The following is an 18,671-nucleotide window of genomic DNA, read 5'->3' as shown; positions in this document are numbered from 1 at the left end:
CGACAATGCAGATGCCACAGGCACTTGATGGGGCACATGGCTGTAGGGAATGTTATAGAGGCTGCTGGGGATCCTAAAAGTGAAGGCTCTAACCTCACACTGTTCTCCATGACTTACTTGCTTATATGTGATGACATGAACAAAGGGCCCGCTGGAAACAGTAAACCCAGACCCAAGGTTGAAATAGATTGGCCACTGGGATGGTGCTGGAGTATGGCTGAAAATATTCAACCACAAACCTGCGCAACTCACAGTAGGCAAGTCAACATCAGCCGATAGTTTACACTGGCCATGAAGTGCCACAGAGGAGACAACGCTCTGGGAAGTTCTGCACAGAGACGTCAGAGAAGCATGGGCTCTACTGGAGAAGAAGCAGAAGCAAATTCCCAAGTAGTGAGCGAAGCTGGGAATTATTTTAGCTATTTTAGTTGGATATTCGAAAGAAAAGGAAATGAGTTATGACTTGGCAATTACTCAAACAGGAATCCCATAGCATCTATGCTCATGACTGAGCTCATTCTACCTCCAAGATGGGTATCAGGAAATAAATCTGGCTTTATGTGAGGATTCCTGATTTAGCATTCATATACAACTCAATTTTTTGTAAATTCAATTTTATATCTCTATTAATATATATTAGAATTTCAGAAATGTAATCAGTTGGTTTCTGCTTGCTTTGTTTTCCTTTTAAGGAGTTGCCTAGGCACTTTCTGCATCCCATGTGATACACACACACACACACACACACACATGCATACAGACACACACTCGCATAGACATACATACACACATGCACATACACAAACACAGACATGTAGTCACACACACATACACACACACAAGGGCACATACACAGGCATACATAAACATGAACATGAACCTACTCACACGTGCACACACACACACACACACACACATAGACACATAGACACACACACACACACACACACATACGTACACCCTCAGTCACATAGGAAGGAAATAGGCTATTAAGGCTTCCAAGTCATACACAATCACTCCCTAGCATTTCTGATTTGAGGATCCAGCCTTTTTATATCTAGTCGCATTTGAAATATGCTAAGCTTAAAACTGGAATAATCAGTATGAAGGCATTTCACAGTCTTCAAACCTAAGATAGGATGCAGCAAATGTTCGTACAGCAGCTGTCCCACATCACCGTGTCTGTGCATGCTGTCACCCTGTGGAGAAGCAGTTTTTGTTTGTTTTTGCTTTACGTCTCCATTAAAAATAGTTGTGATGACTCTACAAAGAAACACATGACAAGGGTTCACATTAGGAATATAAACTCATCTCTTTGACTCCAAGTGCCTAGCACTAGGCAGAAAGTTATAGACCTCCTGAAATGTGAATCCAGTCAACTCTGTCAGGGAGTTGATCAAATAATACTACACCCGTCATGCATACACACATGCAGACACAGACACCAAAGAAAGAGAGAGAGAGAGAGAGAGAGAGAGAGAGAGAGAGAGAGAGAGAGAGAGAGAGAGAGTATGTGTGTGTGTTTGATGGAGGTGGTTCCTTTACCCATCAAAGATACTAAAAGCCACAGGTGCTCAAGCCCAGTATATAAAGTAGTTTGGTATTTGCACAGAATCTATATATGCTCTCACACATATGTTCAACTACCTATAGATTTCATGTAATATATAATATAATATAATATTTGTTATAGTTTTTTAAAGTATTGACAAGAAAAAGTCTACAAATTTGTAGAACAGGCACACGTTTATTTTTTAGGATATTTTCAGTCCACAGTTGGTTAAATCTACAGATCAAAAACCCAAAGATACCAGCGAATGATTTGACATATAAAACATAAAATTATACATAAGCTGAGTACAGTGTTATACATCTAAAGTCCCAGGTACAAGGGAGGCAAAGCAGGAGGGTTTCTGGGTGCCAGAAATTCAGACTAAGAATCACAAAAGCAAACAACCCCTCATATAAAGATGCCATGGAGCTGAAGCTGTGATAAAATGGCAAAAGAATGAGCAGAGGACGTGAAACCAACACTGGCTCTTTTCTACATGTCTGCCACTCAGATATCTGCATTCCTTCTTCAACCTAAAACCATCTACGTTCTCCCAGGAAACTTACGACTCTTTTTCAGAAAAAGAAATCCAAGGACAGAAAGGTTTTGTGTCTCCTATAAGAAGATCTCGCAATCATAGAAAGATCTGGAACTTTAGTCTGGACTTGGAACTCTTCACGTTTGCTATTAAGTTCTATGGAAGATTTGCAGTGGGGCGGGGACAGACTCCTGAGTTCTGGATAACTGGGAAGGCTTGGGGTGAGGAGAGACATGAACATTGGACTTAAGAAGTGGAGATAAGGGAAAGACAGGAGAGAGTGGGTTAGTGACACTGTAGGGGATTGTCCAGATAAAGATGGACCAAAGACAGAACAAACCAGGATATCCTCTATCCAAAGTCAGGGCTGTTTCTTACTTTTGCTGCATTTGCAATTGGCATATGGGAACCCCCTAAATGCTAGACTAGAGGCTGAGACTTTATCTTTAACAAGGGCCCAAGAATATTCAATCTGATTAATGATAAAATCAACTTAAAAGCTGAAAGGAAGATTCTAGAATAAAGAGAGAGGGCAAGTTGAATTTTCTTTTGCTACACAGGCGCATCCCATCTCTTTTCCTTCCTCTACCCCCACACTGCCACGTATCCCTGTTACCCATTCAGCCCTTTATATACCTCCCTGGTGTGAAACACATGATCTGGTGACTTTGTAGAGGACAGTCTCCACCCTCTTGTGTCTGTCAGTCGATGTGGCTGTTTGCTGCGACTTGCTTTCTGCGGCCTTCCATTCACTCTGTATGTAGGTAACTTAACATTTATTTGCTGAGCCATCTAGACTGTGAGGCAAAGTGCCCTTACTTTGCCTTTTCACAGGCTCATGTTCCCTGTATGCTCTGCACTAGGATCAGGAGGGTAGGTCCCCAGTGGGAGAGCCTCTTGAGGCCTGCTGATGGGGTAGAAGAAGCCGTGATGACTGTTGGCCTGCAAGCTCCCTTAGTCCCTGAACTGTCTGGCTATTGGCCTGTGTCAGAGCTGGGCTCTCATCCAGATGAAGGCCTGGTTTAGACAGCAGCCAAAGAACCTGCTTTCCTGTTCCATCTGTGGATGAGATCCTGGCCCAGCCACATGAACTTAAAACAGACTTAAAGACGGTCTCTGATGAGCAGCGCATTCTAGAAGGGCCAGACGTGTGTTTCTGCAGCACACCTGTGGTGATGGTTCATATTGACTTTAAATTTGACATGGTCTAGAATTACCCAGGAGACAATTCTTTGGGCGCATCAGTGAAGGATTTCCTAGACAAGTTAATCAAGGTGGGAAGACTTACCCTAAATGCATAACAGGATAGAAAGGTGAAACCGAGCTGAGCACCAGCAGTCAACACTCCTTGCTTCCTGACTGCGCATGCGTCAAACTGCACCAGCAGTCAACACGCCTTGCTTCGTGACTGCGCATGCCTCAAACTGCACCAGCAGTCAACACTCCCTGCTTCCTGACTGCGCATGCCTCAAGCTCCTGCTGCTCACTATGCCGGCCTTGTCATGGTGGATGGTACCTTTGAACCTCGAGGCAAAATAACACTTCACCCCCTTACATTGTATTTGTTCAGATAGTTTATGGCAGCCACTGGAGAAGTAAATAATACAACACCTCAAAGAATTGAAAACACACATAGTGGCTGGCTTTTCATCGTACAACTGGTAAGTTCCCCTCAGTGATCGGGACCATGTAAACCACTACAGACTAAAACTGGACCTAGTTCTTCCTTGTCATTCCTCCCTCCCCACAAACCAATAACTCCTGCCTCTTATCAGGCAAGGTAGTTTCTTTCACACCTGGGTCCCCTGACCCACTCAGAGCTCCTTCCCTTCCTCCCATGCCCAGTGGCTTAGCAATCAACCTCCTGTCTATTCCTTACTATGAATAAGTAAGGAATAGACAGGAGCCACCCACAGCCAACAGCATGGAAGAAAATCACAGGTAAAATATTAGACAGGGAACTCTGTTGTTTCTGGTCACCAACTGTCCCCTGCTGCTGGCAGTCCTTTCTTATGTCCCTAACCTTTCCTGACACTGCATGGATCTCTAACACAGTCATGGACCTATAGATGCTACAGTAGCAGGTGAGCACTCTTTGTTGTGAGATTAGGAGTGGATTCCAGATCAGCTTGTCACATCTCTCCTGTGTACTGCCGGGCAGCAGAGAGCAAAGTCAGAATTCTGGTCGTTTCCAGGGCTACAAAATTGATTCGTGCTGGGTTTGAGTGAAGTTCCCTGACTTTCTATCAATGCATTCTCCAGGGCAGTCATCAAGTTAATATGCAGTGTCACTTGCACCCATCCCTTCTCCATTCCTATGATTCTTGTCCCAGTCCGTGCCTTTCAGTGTGGTTTATAAGCCTTTCTTTGGTTATGGTGGACAAAGACAAGCTGCTCATCACAGGAACTTGTAAACTCTATGGGAGGAGCCTCAGGCCACGCAAGTAGAAGTATTTGAATCATCATGTGACTGTCCTTATTCTCTTGGGGCGGGTGGTGTCTAAAACTCACACTATTTGAAACACATACTATTAATTACAAATATATAAAGTGAAATGAACTTGTGTGGGGGGGAAACATATCTTCTATTTTTCTGGATAAAAACAAAATCCACATTCTACAATTTATTCTTGTTTTTAGAAAGAACAAGCTGGTCAGGAAAGTGATCCCACCCTGCACTGAAGGATGGAGTCATCAACTCTGCATAAACTAAACATCTCCAAGTGAATATGGGTGAGCCATGCCAAAAGCCCACAATCTGCCCTCGTTGGTTTAATAAAACAGGAATGTTCTAACCACTGAAATAAAAGAGTGAAGTCTCACAAAAACAGTGCTGGTGTGGACTGAGCTAGAGGTCTTCGGTCTCCATGAGTACGCAGAGAAGCTTCTACAACAGATAACATCTCATCTACCATATCCTATTGGTCGGGTCCCCAGAGAGATGCTTAAATGGTACAGATGAGGGCCCTGGTTCCTGCCTGCTGTGGCTCCACTGGCACATTAGCCTCTGTACTGACCACCTCTCCCAGGCTGACCATGATGCTCTGACTGAGGATCTCTGTTCATGCCATCTACCTCACAGCCACTGTCAGTGCAGCTGGTCACAAACCCAAGGCCATTTCCTCTCTGGTTTGTTCTCCCTCCCCCTCCCCCTCTCCCCTCCCCCGTCCCCCTCTTCCTTTTCCTTTCTATCTTCCTCTCTCTTTCTCCCTCTCTCTCTGATGACCAGTTATCTTCTACATGGTACTGAGTACAGCCTGACTAAGAAGGAATCCTGGTTTTGGTCCATAAGGCTTTTGTCACTGAGGTATTTCTGGAGAAAAGTTGGCAACTGAAGGCAGTCTGCTGGTGACACCTGAAGCTGGGGAGGAAGTCCTTCTGTTCCAGAGGGGGATCTGTAGAGCCTGACTTGTGTGTAGACACTGCTGGTGTGGGTCTATGAAGGTCTTGTGTGTAGACACTGCTGGTGTGGGTCTATGAAGGTCTTGTGTGAAGACACTGTGCTGCTGTGGGTCTATGAAGGTCTTGTGTGCAGACACTGTGCTGGTGTGAGTCTATGAAGGTCTTGTGTGAAGACACTATTAGCGTGACCTTGACTTCCAGCTTCATTCCTCCCTTTAAGGGAAGCACACATGGTGAATGGGCTGTTTATCTAAGCACTATCTACACCACTGGAGACTTTCAAAGCCAGAGCTGCCAACCCTCAAGCTCTCTTGTACTTCCCCTTGCCTGTTGACACTTCCCTTTCTGACTGTCAGGAGATATCAAAAGCAGGGAGACACGGGCCTGTCCACACACAGCTGGCTTCCGCCAGAAGCCCCATGGGTGGGGACAAATAGCTGTTTTACTGCTTCCATTGACTTCCGAAGCCCTTTGCCCCTGATTCCTGGGCTATAATCAGTTTCTCACATCAATAACCATTGCATCTTCATGGGACCTCTTCCCAGAAAGTAGCTACAAAATCATAAAAAGATTGGTGGCTCAGGACAGGACTTTCGCCACGCATTTCCCAGGCCACTTGTAAGCAGCCCTGAAGGAGAATATACACGTGCAAACAGTGCACATGATTGGACACTGAGTGTCTCACCCAATGCTCCTAGACTCCGTGTTACAGAACCAACGTTCTCTCTGTGGCTGACCTCACAACTCAGACAGTATTCCCCAACTCTCTAACAATGAAAGCTGGGGAACAAGCCCAGGGAGGCATCAGCCTCCCTGCTCTTGTGTCTGAGCCCCTGCGGGTACACATGTACAACATTCAGATCTAGAAATGCTCCACTCTCTTCCAGCCTCCATCACACAAGCACTGCCTAAGATTCCCCCTGTCGGTGACTCATCCCTCCGGCTCAGGAGAGAGTCCTCCTCCGATGTCATCTTGGTTTAAAGGGAACCCTTCCCCTGAAGGGTGTTGCTTTAAGTCCAGAGAATGTTGAAGCAGTGTGAGACCTGAAAAACAGCTTGTTTCTGCATGTACATTAAAGTAGGTATTGTCACTATGGGGAAAACCATGGTACCACCATGTAGGAAAACATTCTTTGGCTGTGGAGTCAAATTTCCCTTCAACTAGAATGTACTTTAAAAAAAACAAATAAACAAACAAGAAACAACAATACAAAGAGTTCAGAATGCAAAACTTGGGTAAATTTGAATGAATGTGTAGACAAATGGTGATATGTTAGAAAGTTTTGGACAAAAGCAAGTTCGAGAATTCACACTCCCTGGTTACTGTGGAAAAATTCAAGAATCACTGCTTTAAGAGTAAGCTATTACATCACCAGCAATTTCATGTCTGGGTATTTACCCTAAAGAAAGGAAAGCAGACTTTGGAGGAGGTATTTGCATAGCTAGCTTCAGGGCAGTGTTATTTACAGTAGCCAGAAAGCAGAAGATGCCTAAGTGTCCATCAACAGATGACTGGGCATCAGTTACTGTACGTGATGCTCTTAGCAGGCAAGGATAAGGGAGGAAGACTTAGTCTAGCTCATGGTTTGAGGTTACACGCTGGGGAAGGTATGACTGGAGCCTGATGTAGCTGGTCACACTGTGTCAACTGTCAGTGACACAGGAAGCAGGCAGTGAGAAACGCTGCTGCTCAGCTCTTGCTTCTCATAGCCAATCTGGATCTCATCCAATGGATGCTTCCACCTATACTCAGGGTGAGTCTTCCTTCCAGGGTTACACCTCTTTAGACACACCCTCATAGACACACCCAGAGGCGTGTTTCTGTGCTGAGTCTAAGTCCAGTCAAGATGACAATGGAGATTAACCATCAAAACAAATAAATACAACAACACACAGGCACACACAAACACATGCACAATGGAACTTTACTCAAATTAAAATGGAAGACATCCTGACTCGTATTACAACACGAGTGAACCTTGAAGCCATTATGTGAATTAGCATAAACTAAACACCAAAGGACACATAACGTATCATTCCACTCACATGAGGTATTTAGCAGAGTTAAATTAATGGAGTTAGAAAATAGGTTAGGATTGCCAGGGCCAGGGGGAAGGGGATGGGAAGTTAGAATGTAATGGGCATGTAGCATGGGCTTAACAAAACAAAGAATTGTGAAGATGAGCAGCAGTGATGGTTAACTAGCATGTAAATGTGCTGAGTTGCCCTAGACAGAAACATCTTAAAAATAAAATTTTCACATGACAAATTTTATTTTATATATACTATACTAAAACAGAGGTGCATGCAAAAAAAATAGGGTTGAATTTCAAATCCATCTGGTCCAATTGGCCCCATGCATTGCCAGGCAGCAAAGAACAAGGTCAAAGTTTTGCCATTTCCTAGGTACACATCTGGCTAGTGCTGGGCCTGAGTCAGGTTTCCTGACTAACAGTCCTTTCTCCTCCAAGCTTATTACCAGTCAGTGTTTTCTTTGATGACAGGCTGTGTGGAAGTGATGAGGGCGGCAAGCAAGGCAACTGCTGCCCTCATTTGAATCCACTCTCCTTCCCATTTCTATGATTCCATCCTAGCCCAAGCCCTGCCATCGCTACCTGAGTTATTTAGGCAGTCCATAATCGATCTGACACTGAGTGATGGATTCAGATGTTCAGAAGCTGGAGAGGGCCAATCAACTGCTGGATAATCCAATAGAGGTTCTGTTGCAGGGAGATCTGAGGCGACATCTCCATGGCCACATAAATCCCCTTGGTCTTTGGGCATGTGTACATATATCAAGAAGCACCTGGATTGAGAGGCCGTAGTTTGGGCAGGAAAGCATTCGATAGTCAGTCTCTGGACTTTCCTTGGCTTTATGAGATAGGTGGATGAATAGGAAAGGATGATTGCATTTGACATTCTTTTCATTACCCTATTAAAGCCAAATCCTCCCATCAGCCATTCAAGGTCAATCATTACTGGTCCTTCTGCCCAGTGAACACTATGCATCCCTTGAGGCAAAGACTACCTCCTCCTTAATTTCTCTTTATCATCTGTCTTTCCTCTAAGTCCTACAGCCTCTGGGCCTTACTTAGGACACTTCCTATTATTGCTTTGTATTTTCCAGTTCACTTTCCCTGGACAACTCCTGAGGGTTGACTAGATGCCCCATTCATCTTCACAGGGAACTCTTCATAATGGTGTACTCTGTCACCACAACAATGACATTGATGGATACTCTAGTGAAATTAAACAAGCTTTCTCATATTGATGGACACATCAAATGGGGACCTTATATTCTATGACAGTGCCTGGACAAACATGTGAGCACTTCTACCCAGGAATACAGTTTTATTGAGCATTTGTGTTTCCAACTGCTTGGTATAAAGTTTTCCTTTCACTCTGCATATTGAACTGTAATTTCAAAAACTTAATGAATGTCTACAACAAAGAGCCTGTGGTTCTGTAAGCACACACAACAAGGAGACATTTATAAGTTATTATAACATAAAGACCAGCACTTTCCTTTCTTAAAAAATTATTGAAGATCCCTAGAAACATATAAACCATAGATATTCAACACCTCTTCAGTAATAAAGCAAATAAACAATATGAACCTGGTGAGAGCACAGAGGGAAGAAGGCAAGACTTGATTAAAAAATAAAAATGAAGCTTTGCAATTTGGCTACCTTTGGCCCCAGACTGGATCCCAGGCCACTCGGTTAAATAATGCCCTGCTGCCTCCATCTCCTTCCCTTTGATCCACTTCCTCATCTGCTGACTCTTCTCCCTATGCTGGACTTCTCTGCTCTCTCCTCTCTGGTCAACCTCATCCACGAGTGACCCACAGACTGTCAATCCAAAACTGAAGTTTAACAGACTCTCACTAAATGTACAGAATGTGGATAATACGTTCTTTAGCGATTCTTTCATTCAAAAACCCCAAAACACAAATAAATACAACAAAGAGAGATTTTTTTAAAAAAGACCTAGAGTCACTACAGGAAGAAATGAACTATCTTTATGAAAGCAGAGAGAGCACGTTCTAGAACTTTCCCTCAGAGTGGACAGTTAATGACTGCCTGACTGCCTTATGCTAAAAACTTACAGGAATTTTCTCTTGGAGTAAAATAGAGAAGATAGTCATTGTTAAAAGGGAAAAAATAAAAGTCGTTTCATGAGCAAGAATGCTCTATAGTCTCTCTCTCTCTCTCTCTCTCTCTCTCTCTCTCTCTCTCTCTCTCTCTCTCTCTGTATGTGTCTCACTCCATGGCCATGCTATGCATCAAACCTCAGACCTCATACTAGGGATGATGGTCAGTCTTGACTGTCAACTTGGCAAAGTTTAGAATCACTTGGGAGATACCTTAAGCATATTTATGAGGATGTGAGGAAATTTGCAGAGAAGTTTGACTGAAAGGGGACGACTACCCCTTGGATGTTGGCAGCACCATCCATGCGACTGTGGGAACCAGGCCTAAATTAAAAGGGGAAAGTGAGCTGAGTACCATCTTCCATCACGCTGTTCTCCCAACTGCAGGCACAATGTGACCAATGATGTCATTCTCCTGCTGCCACATTTTTTCCTGCCATGAGACAGTAGACCCTTAACCTGTGAGCCAAAATAAATTCTTCCTCCCTTAAGTTGCTCAGTGTTCTGTCACAGCATCAAGAAAAGTAAGTAATGGTCTAGACATCCTCTACTGAGCTTCAGCCTGATACTTAATGTGTCTTTAATAGAGTTGAACAATAATTAACCTCCACTTTATTGTGGAGATTGGATGTTGGTTTGATCTGGCTGCATCGGTCTGTGTGGTACTTTTGTGCTTGTAAAGGGTGCTGACAATGACAATCTTGGGTTTCCTGTCCTCCCTCCATAAACCAATGCCTAGGGGGACCCCCAATGCAATGACCTGTAGGAATCAGAGGTTATAGATCTTGCGATGGCTGTGATGGTTAAACTTCATTGTCAACTTGGCACCCCTGGGAAGAGGAAACCTCTATTGAAGAATGTCTCCATCAGATTGTCCTGTGGCATGCCTGTAGAGAGCATTTTATTGATTGCTAATTGATGTAGGAGGACCCAGACCACTGTGAGTGGTACCTACCATAGCTTGATGGTGGCCCTTGGTTGTATAAGAAAAGTAACTGAATTGGAAAATGGGACTAATCCGGAAACCAGCATTCCTCAATGGTCTCTGCTTCAGCTCCTGCCTCTGTGTTCCTACCTTAAATTTCTGCCTTATTTCCCTCAATGGTGGACTGTAATCTGCAAGCTGAAATAAACCCTTTTTGTTGCTCAAGTTGCTTTTGATCACGGTGTTGATCACAGCAAAAGTAAACAAATGAGAACAGTGGTGGTTGGGGATCCTTAGGCATTTCCATTTACAATGCAATAAACAGAGTGGCCACTGGGTAGTTACCTACTTACTGGTGGCCATAGCAATCCATGCCTCCTTGTCCTGCTCCATAGAACCACCAAGCCTGCAAGAAAGCCAAGGCCTTCTTTGAGCATGCTAGGCCCAAAGATGCCGCCTAATACTATTGATGGGTGTGATGGGTCAAGTTCATGTTTAAAAATCATATTGTATAGCTTTATGTCAATCTCAGTTGCTATGGGAGAGCAATTTGTGCCAAAATCCCTTGTAGCAAACAATGCTTCAGGGACCCAGGCGTGTGTGTGTGTGTGTGTGTGTGTGTGTGTGTGTGTGTGTGTGTGTGTGTGTGTGGTTCGGTGGGGAGGGGAGTTAGGCTCGTTCCCAGACTCAAAGGGACATATGGTCATGAGTATGTGCTTGGATCTTAGAAATGCACTGTGTAGCAGAGGGATTCCTGCTAGATAGTGTCTTTGCAAATGTTTTTAAAGATGGGATATTCTTTGTCTCATTTAACCTTTAACTAAGAAAAAACTCAGTATATTTCATTTATATTTCCCACAGTCCTTTCCAGAGAACCCCCAGGTAATGAATCCATCCATTCCTGTGCATTTGCAACACCCAAAGACACATCAGATAGAAGGAGTCTGGAGATCTCTGTCTGGAACCTCCAGAATAGATGAGGAAAATGTCAGTCCTCCATTAATGGGCTCTGGGTGACCCACTGAAGACCCTGCATATATGCTAGGTCACTGGTCAGCATGAGATAGGCACCACACACATCAAGGAACAGGCAATCGGCATTACACTCAAAGGTATGCCCACCACTCTCAGCTAGCCCCAGACCCCATCACCAAGAATCATCCTGCCATACTCCAGGATGAATTCTGTGAGTGAGCTGAGACCAGTGACTGAAGGTGACACCATGGAGGAAGCAAGTCTGCACTCAGTCAGAAGTGGAAGAAAGGCAGGGCTTTGGTCTGCAGTCAGAGACAACAGGGTTGGGCCTCATCCCTTCTGGTACATCCTGCAGGACATGTCACCCAGGCACTACCGCCAGCTGTGGGTAGAAAGTGGGAAGAAAGACAACAACTTTGAAACTGGGGCTGCTGTGTGAAAAGGCTGCTGGCATTGTCCACGGAACACGTGTGTACAAGACTGCATTATCCAGAAAAGCAGAGCCTGGCTAAGAAGGTCACTGAGCCTGCAGCCTTACCTGCCATGCTCCTGCTGAGGCCAGCCTCCAAAAGGCACTTCTGAGCTTAAGGGATTTCAGGGCTATAAATGGAAGCCACGGATTCACTGAAAGCTGGTTGTGGATGGATACGTTCTTGGAACAACCTTTGTCCAAATTCCCTACCTACAAAAAAGCCTGTCTTGGGGAGCAGTTGTCCTAGGCATACACAGAGTACTGGTGTTTTGCCTGCCTGCCTTGATGCCTTTGTACCATATATGTATCTGTACCTGGTGCCTGGGTGGAGGGTAGATACAGAAGAAAGTGTTGGCTACCCTGGAACTAGAGTTACTGATGGTTGTGAGCTGCCATGTGAGCGTGGGGAACCATCATTCTAGCCCCAACATTAGCTTTTTAAATAAAATGACTAGCAGTAGTTTTAGAATGGTTTCCCTCCATTGCATAGTCCCTAAGGTTTCAGTGGTTCCACTGACTGTAAAGAATGCCAGTTTTCTGCCTCCAGTGCCTGTGTCCTAAGCTGAAAAAAGCAGGACAGAGAGGTCAGAGTGGCAGTAAGGGCAGCACAGGGGTCAGAACTTGGGGAATGAGCGCAAACAGCCCCATCTTTGGGTCACAGGGAAAGAAGATGCTGGGGGGAGGAGCGATGGGAGGTGGGGGCTCAGAAGAAGCCTTGAAGAGGGAGGGAAGGCACACAGTAAGTGGGCTTGTCACAGAAGGACAGAGAGGGCAGAGCAAGAGACAAGAGTAAGGGAGGCAGGGAAGCAAAGACGGGCACTTTGCCAGCCTCAGAGGACTGTCACCTTTGGGTGCCCCACTTTCTTGCACAGTCCTCTACTCCACTGAGCAGCGGTGAGCTGTGTAGTCAAGGAGACAGTGCTGCTTCCCTTCACACTCTCTTGGGTCACTTGCCCTAGGACAGCCAGCTGCCTGTGGGGAAGTTTAAGTTTCCCTCAAGAAAGGCATTTGTGCATGCAAGAACTGTGATCTGCTCCTGTCCCTAGAGTGGAGCCATCTGGGCTTCAGACATCCTGGCTCAACTCAACAAATGAAACATCCTATAGGCAAATCCTACAGGAGCAGCCAAGCCAGAACTATCAGCTAAGCCACTCCTGACCCACAGGTACTCTTTGAGACAATAAAGGTATATCCTTATGTTAAGCCCTTAAGTTTGGGTATATTTGGGTCTAGTGATACAAGGGGAGAAGGCAGAGCCCCTCATCCCTGCAATTGCAGCTCCCCAGACCTGTCCTGGGCCCTGTTATGTGTCTTTAATGAGCTGTGGCTGGAAGCTCTATAAGCAATTCACAGTAATGTGGGTTTTATAAGCTGGAAAATCTTGCCAATTTGCTGAATCAGTTTTACAGAAGTAGATCCTCCAATGACTTAGACTTCTGGTAGACCGATTTTCCAAGAATAAGCCTACACTGGAGTACCTCAAGTGATTTTTATACATTGCAATCCTAGCACTGGAGTTTTAGAGAGTGTTTGCCTAAGCTATGTTAAGGTGACAAAAGTAAGTGTCAGGGTGGTGGATGACTGAGACTGACTTCTCAGAGTCACACCAGCTGTCCTTCATCACATTGCATTGGTCTGGGTCATTGTAAAGCAAATATAATCAATTTTTCCTCTGCAGGTGACAAGACTTACCCTTTTGTTGTTGTTGTTTTTGTTTTCTGATAATCTTTGATGATGTTTGGAAATAAGTGTAGCTCTCCAGGATGATGATAAGAATGTAACTTGCGGGTATAATAAAAAGCAAAATTGGAATCATAAATAAAGCCTCCACAGATATGTAACACTACCTTCAGGAAGTCACAGAAACAGAGTCACCTGCAAGTCCCAGGCAATTGCCACAGGCAAACCAGCTGCAACTGCTGGTCTGGAAAGGCAGTTAGAAGATGTCTACTTCACCCTCTGGGGAAGAAGAAGGGAAAGAGAGTGTCTCTCAAACATCACTGTTCCCCAGTGTTCTGGGAAAGATTGATCTGTATCACTCTCACTGAGGAAAGTGGGTACTCAGTTTTGAGAGGGGCTGAATAATTTGTCCTGTCTCAGTGAACTGTGGACACATAGACCTGGCTTTTGAACCTAGGTCTTCAGTCCTGTGGCTCATCATAGCTCGGCTGTGCTTAGCATGAAGTCTGGAGCGCCTGTGAAGCCACTCTGCTCTATCATTAAAGACTGTGACTGTCATACACAGCAGACCACTAATAGCTAAAATTCCATAATTCCAGAATTATCCCGTGCCCTTGAATGGCCCTCACCCCTGTGGCCTTGAGCATCTTATAAGCCAAACTTAGTAACACAATAATGAAGCTGAAAAACTGTGAGCTTCAAAATCAGCTTCAGCGTCATCCCTGGGAAGTCCTCCCTGAACTCAGTCTGGGCCCAGTGCTGGATCCTGAGCCTCTGCTGCTTATTTTTCTGCCTCAGCTCAAAACTCTGTCTGGATCTGTCTTCTATTCTGCATTGGCGATCCTTAGTGGAAGGAGCACTGTCTCAAACGTTCTGTATTCCAGGGCTCACTAAAGAACAGAACAATGAGTGAGAGAAGCTAACTCAGTGTCCAGAATAAGAACACAGAGTTGCCAGGCCCTAGGAACAGCTGGTATCTCCCCAGCATAAGGTACCCTCAAAGGGGAGACTCAGGTAGTGGCTCCATTTCCCACAGTTCAGCTGTAGGCCCATTTCATACTTAAAATCAGCACAGTGCTGTAGTGAGATCAACAGAGACCTCCTGGAGCCTCTGCCCAGTCATTAAAAGGCCACCTGCCAGCTGTGGTGTGCCCTGCTGTTGGCTGAAATCACAGAAGCCCAGCCTTTAAAGTGTTTCCAATAAACTTCTCCCCCAGAATCCCAGTAAAAGGGCAGTGGTGGTTTACAAGCTACACCTGACATCTGACATCGACTCTCAATGCCTGTGAATCCATGAGCCAACCAACTGGCCTGCCCACCAGCAGGTGCAAGAATTTATTAAATGCAAGTCCCTCCCTCCCATGATTTTATGATATTCTTATGGGGACAGGGCAGGCAGAGTGAAACAGGTGACATAGGGGATCAAATAGTCAGATCAAACTCTCTTTCTCTCTCCTTCTTTCACCCTCTCCTTCTTCTTCATCCTCCTTGCCCCTTATTGTCTGTCCTCCCTCAGATACTTGCCCCTGTTCCTCCCCTCTCTCCCTTCCTCCTCTTGTGTCTGCCTCCCTATGGTCTCCTCTTGCAGGTGTAGATTTTGTGTGTAATCTCTTTATTTCACAGAAGCTTCATTTTAGTGGATGAACATACGTTAATCAGTTGGTGAGCTGGGGGTTGGTGCCACTGCTTGGCTGTTATAAACATCTGTGTCTGAGTCTTCATGTGGACATGGCTTTTTACTACCTCTGGGGAAAATACATGAATGTGGGATCGTTGACTTATTGGCAGAGTGTGTTTCCAACTTTACAAGAAACTGGAAAATCAGTTCTCAAGAATTTGTTCACTGTTGCTTGTACAAGTGATGCTGGAACATTTTCTTCTAGAGGATATGTTAGAATAGCTTAATCTTAATTTTTATTTTTTCTGGATTTTTCTAGACAACTTGAAATATTAAATAGTTCTTCATGGGCATACTAGACACATATGCCTTTTCTCATAAAAAAATGCCTAGATCATTTGCTCATTTAAAATTTGTGTTATTTATCTTTATTGTTAATTTTTAGACATTGTTTACATATGTTAAATTAATGGCTATAAAATTTAATATATTTTACCTTCTTGCTTTCTTAATAACTTCTTTCCATGGTAATCTTACCATCTGTCTCTGTCTCTGTCTCTGTCTCTCTCTCTCTCTCTCTCACCATGTATTCAAGCCATTCACTTCTCCTTTCTTCCAATATCTCATTGATTTCTCCTTCCTTCCTTCCTTCCTTCCTTCCTTCCTCCCTCCCTCCCTCCCTCCCTTCCTCTCTCCCTCCCTCTCTCCCTTCCTCCCTTCCTTTCTTCCTTTCTTTTTCTTTCTTTCTTCTTTCTCTCTTTCTTTTGTTCTTTTTTTCTTAAGTTTTTTTTTCTTTTAGCACTTCTTTGCAAAATACTTTCATTTTGTGTTAGAGATTGCAAAGTTAAGACTGGAGAGGTGGCTTGGGAGTGGGGGTTCAGAGCACACTCTGCTCTGGCAGAGAACCTGAGTCCAGTTTCCAGCACCCATGTCAGTGTTAGATGGCTCACACTGACCTGTAATTCCAGCTTCAAGGAGATCCAATGCCCCTTTCTGGACTCCCAGATGCCTACAGTCATGCACACACACACACACACACACACACACATAATTAAAAAATCATGAAAAGAAATAATTTTTTAAAAATTTCCAGGACTTGTATAATTGAGAACATCTTTATCTTATCCTTATATTTGAAAAAGTAATTTTGTTGAAAGTAACACAAAAATTTGAAGATCTTTGCCTTCATGTTTAGAATCTCCATTTACTTCCTCCTTGTAGCTACCGATATAATAATGCTTTTAAGTTTTACTTATTTTTATTTTATATACATGAGTGCTTTGCCTGCATGTATGTAATTGCACTGCATGTATGCCTAGTCCCCACAGAGGCCAGAGGAGAGCATGGGATCCCCTGGAACTGGAGTTACAGATGATTTGGGCTGCCCATGTCACTGCTGGGAAATGAACTGGCTGCCAGAGAAGCCATTGCTCATCACTTATGAGCCATCTTTCCAGCTCCATAATCTATCTTTGTTGTTTATTTTTGATCCAGTCTTTTATTTTTAAACTGGTTACTTTTAGTGATTGTACACATTGTTTCAGATCATTCCAAACTTTGAGGCTTTTGCAGTCTAAATCTATTTTGAACTGACCCTTCTGACTATCTAGGAAGTTTGCTTCCTCATGGTCTTGGCACATACACACTTAAAAAAAAAGTGAACTTTTGTTTAGCCAAATTTAATCCATGAGAGCTATAAAGAACCTGGTTTCTGCCAAAGAGACTTCATGTTTGGTTCTGTTATAATCCCTGGATTCCTATAACCTAGAACCATTTTATTTTAATTATAGATTAATGTTTCTCCGACCATGAAGAAAATATGCATTTGAAAAACTGAACTAGAGGAATTATTGCTGCAATTTTGTTTCCTCCTGATATCATAGTGAGTACAGATCTGCTTCCTAAATGGTTCTTTTGTTTGGAACCAATGGATCTTTTAAATAAATAATTCGTTAAGGATATGGCTGCTTTGGGATTGGTTTCATAGGAAGTGGCACAGAGGTCCTCTCTGACAATCTTTTCAGTGCCTTAACCCTGTCTCCCATGTCTTGTTTGACAAGACATTAATAGTCAAAGTTCAAGGTTCCTGAGCTTATCACTTGTACCACAGTATCCATCCATCCATCCATCCATCCATCCATCCTGTATGTCCTCAACCCTTGCTCTGTCTCTGTTCAAGACTTGTTCCTGGGGCTGGACCAGGGTATCACCAGCAATCTGCTTCACAGAGATTTTGTACTGACGAGGGCTGCTTGCACTTCCACATTGACTGTTCAGAGGTAGAGCGGAGTATAGGAGTATAGGATAAGCTGATTGTGGATTCAGTCTTGTATTTTAAAACAGTATAAAATAAATCAGGTATATATATATATATATATATATATATATATTTACCATGGGAAGTTTTTATTAAAAAATCTAATCTGCAATATTAGAAAAGCAGCCAGATATTTCATTTTTCAATTCAAGTAACTTCATTTGGTTCTTCTAAGATCATTATTCTCTCTTTATATTTTGAGTACCATTGCCTTACTTCTTACAAATATGTGTATATGTGTATGGTTATATAAATGCTTATCTCTGATTAATTTTTTGTCTAGTGCAATCTATATAGTTGTGTTTCTTTAAGATATTTGTACTCTAAAGGTTTCATTATTTTTTCTGAGTTTATATTTCCTTGGTGATAATTTATATTTCAAAGCTGATAATTACCCTCTTGTAAATAATTGGAAACTATTTTTAAAAACTGGTTTTAGGCATTGGACAGTAGGTAACTCAAGACTGTGACCTCAGAAAGACAAAACAGTTTGAGCTCTATGTGTTTTCCAGCTAGCCTCCTGGAGACAATGACTATGTAACCATGCAGGGAAAAGAATAAGCCAGAACTTAGCCATCCCCTGGGATAGGCACATACACACATGCACAACACATACACAAACACAACACACACACAACACAGATATACAAAACTATCAAAGACTGTCAAGGTTGAAGAAACAAAATTGACATATGATTATGGAAGCTACACAGAGAGAGACTTCTGCAAACCTGATGAATCCTTTGTAGTCTTCTAAGAAGTGACTTGGCCATGAGTGAGAGAAGGCTCCACGGCTCTAGGGGATAAAACCACTGAAATTCCATAGGATAGTGACTACTATCGCTCACACAGAGGCCAAGGAAGGACTATAATTCTACTAATTATAAGATATCTCATAACACATCGGGCATTGGACAGTCCTTAAAGGGTCAGGCCTTAATAGAAGGAATGTTGGCCTTAATGTAAAGTCTGCTCTGGATCTGCCCTTATAAACCTAAAAAGCAAGACTCAAAAGAACCCAACTGATCTCTAGGTAACT

The 18,671-nt window shown here is 43.5% G+C and overlaps 1 long non-coding RNA gene across 1 annotated transcript; it reads left to right on the top strand.

Annotated features, from left to right (window-relative positions):
• Window positions 1-3,524: 3,524 nt before the first annotated feature.
• Window positions 3,525-4,913, top strand: 1700019C18Rik (RIKEN cDNA 1700019C18 gene). Its single transcript, NR_126478.1, has 2 exons — window positions 3,525-3,751; window positions 4,731-4,913. It is a non-coding gene; the product is annotated as an RIKEN cDNA 1700019C18 gene (long non-coding RNA).
• Window positions 4,914-18,671: the final 13,758 nt, after the last annotated feature.

The sequence above is a fragment of the Mus musculus genome, chromosome 13 (assembly GCF_000001635.26).
Source record: "Mus musculus strain C57BL/6J chromosome 13, GRCm38.p6 C57BL/6J".
Taxonomy (NCBI): Eukaryota; Metazoa; Chordata; class Mammalia; order Rodentia; family Muridae; genus Mus; species Mus musculus.
This window is presented reverse-complemented; position numbering and strand designations above follow the sequence as displayed.